A 2,809-nucleotide genomic window follows, 5' to 3' on the forward strand; every position below is an offset into this window, starting at 1 on the left:
CATATTGTTCTGTCTGTTATTGATTATAGTTTTACACTGACATCTAGACATCTGAGTTTGGGAAGATTTTAATTTCAGGTGCTAATCGCTAGTCTTGGCTTTGTTAGATGGGGTTTTGGAAGGTTTTTGTATGTTTGTTGTTTGTTTGTTTGTTTTGTTGTGTTTTCATTCACTTCTGATGCACTGTCTGGTACTTGGAAGAATGTAGTGGCTGGCTACATGTTGCCTGGTAGGAAAGAAATTCTTCTGGGAACCTGATAGACATGGTCACTGAGGGTTTCAGGTAAAATGTGTTTCTAAGTTTGGGAGCTGAAACATTGGAATGGGTATGGGCTAGGAAGGGGTGGGGCAGAGTGTCCAGAGATGGGAATAACTAGGGAGAGGTCACAACAAGTAGTTTGTTACCTAGCTGGGGATAAAGAACAGGGGTTGAATTTGGAGGAGAGGAGGGATGGTAAAGATCACCTAACTCTCTTACTTGCCGATTTGCTTCTGTGCCAGGTTGAGCTTATGGGATCCCAGGGAATGCTTGTTGGAGTTGGCAGCTCCTTTGGTGACTGGATAAGTGATGAGTTGGAGAAAGAAGTTTGGATGGGAAAATCTGTGTGATCTACTGGAGCTGTGGAGAGGGGGAAGCAGAGAGGAAGGCTATAGATTTAGGGGTGAGACAGGCGAAATGATTTTTGAGGAATGGAGAAGAGGTAAAGACCTACAGTTAATCTACCAGCCAAAGGGTGCTTTCAAATTTGAATTGGTGAGTGTATTTATTAGCATAAAAAGCAAAAGCCAAATAATTGCCATCAGCAGAAGGGGAAAAGCAATAAGAAGTAAAATATAAAATTGAAAGCTTGCAAGATGTCCCAGAAACAGTACAGGAAGATTGAAGCAGCTAGCTAGACATCCCAAGTGAGCTTCTCTGTATGGCTAAGCTTTCAATGGCTGAACTTTCCCTGTTGTTGACATGTTTATACACTGAGATAAACAATAACAACCTCTGTTGGAAATGGTTTACCTCTCTAGCTAGTTTCAAGAACACAAAGATTTCATCCCTGGGCTTTCCTTCTTGTTAAGGAATTTGGGGCATACCATTCCTCAGACAAGGGACCTTGAAGGACATGTGAGAGAGACATGCGTCAGTCTAGAATGGGAAGCATGACAGCCCAGCTTCCAGAGACAGCTTCTTGGTGAGCTCCAATAGCGTCTGACAACTACCATTCTGTACAGTGCACAAACAATGGAGTAGCCAGGATATTAAGCCCTAAGATCAATTGTGGTTTTGTTTGTTTTTCTTATTGAATGTTTTATTTACATTTTAGATGTTATCCGATTTCCCCATTTCCCCTCCACCCAGGAACCCCCTATCCCATCCCCCCTCCTCCTGCTTCTATGAGGATATACCCCCACCCACCTACCCACTCCCACCTCCCCACTCTCAAATTCCCCTACACTAGGGCATCCAGCCTTCACTAGACCAAGGACTTCCTCTCCCACCTGTGCACGACAAAGCCATCCTCCCCTACATATACAGCTAGAGACATGGCTACCTCCCTATGTGCTCCCAGGCTGATGGTTTAGACCCTTGGGAGCTCTGGTTGGCTGATATTGTTGCTCTCCCCATGTAAGAGCTCCTTCAGCTCCTTCAGTCTTCTCTCTAACTCTTTCTTTGGGAACCCCACAATCAGTTCAATGGTTAGCTGTGAGCATCTGCCTCTGTATATGTCAGGCTCTGGCAGACCTCTAAGAAGACAGCTATATCAGGCATACGCCTGTAGTCCCAGCTACTCGGAAAGCTGAGACAGGAGGATCACTTGAGTCCTGGAGCTCTGGGCTGTAGTGCACTATGCCAATCGGGTGTCCTCACTAAGTTCGGCATCAATATGGTGACCTCCCGGGAGCGTGGGACCACCAGGTTGCATAAGGAGTGGTGAACTGGCCCAGGATGGAAACAGAGTGGGTCAAACCTCCCGTACTGATCAGATCAGATGTTTATCTGTGTCCTGAAATCTCAGAGGAGAAATTTAGTAGTGGCAAGAAAGAAATTCGTATGATTAAGCTTGCACTTCAGCCATAATGTGGAAGAAAACTTAGGCCAAGGGAATTAGAATGGAGGCAGTGGATCTTTGAGAAACTGCAGGGGTAGCAACCGAGATCAAAGCTTGTTCAGAGAGGGATTTAAGATGCTGAATCCATATGGCTTGAGGAACAAATGCATTAGTATAGACACTGAAACAAAGTGGGGATGATTGCCATTCCTTCAGCATGGCCCTCTGGAAAGGGAAGCCAGAGATGCAGGAGAAAGACCAGGCTCGATGGGGGCTACACTGCGACTCAGCTTGGGCACAGTGACCTTGAAATGCTTATGAATCTGCACCTGGAGCCACACATCTGGAGGACAGATCTGAGATCCATCCTTGAGGGTGTGAGCAATGATTAAAGTCAGGAGGAGATGGAACACCTAAGAAATAACTTAACAAGATCATAGTATGGAGAAAAAAAGGATCTTAGGAAAGGAACTGGGCAGAGGCAGCAAGCAAACAGAAGGCAAGGAAGTAAACTAAATAAGTATGGTTTTTACCTTATGCATTTTGCTTCTTTTCCCTATTTCTCTGTTATACTGATAGCATTCTATTTCAGTTAGCATCCTATCATTTTGTTTCCATTTTAGACCAAAGATCCCTAATTTTAGAGTAGATCTTCCCATCTCAATTAATCTAGGCAGGACATTCCCTCACAGCATACCCAGCGACTTGTCACCTTGAGCCTGTCAAAGTGGCAATGTTAACCATCACAGTAATTCTAGTATTCTGCC

Source organism: Grammomys surdaster, unplaced genomic scaffold (genome assembly GCF_004785775.1).
Source record: "Grammomys surdaster isolate TR1022 unplaced genomic scaffold, NIH_TR_1.0 126115, whole genome shotgun sequence".
Classification (NCBI taxonomy): domain Eukaryota; kingdom Metazoa; phylum Chordata; class Mammalia; order Rodentia; family Muridae; genus Grammomys; species Grammomys surdaster.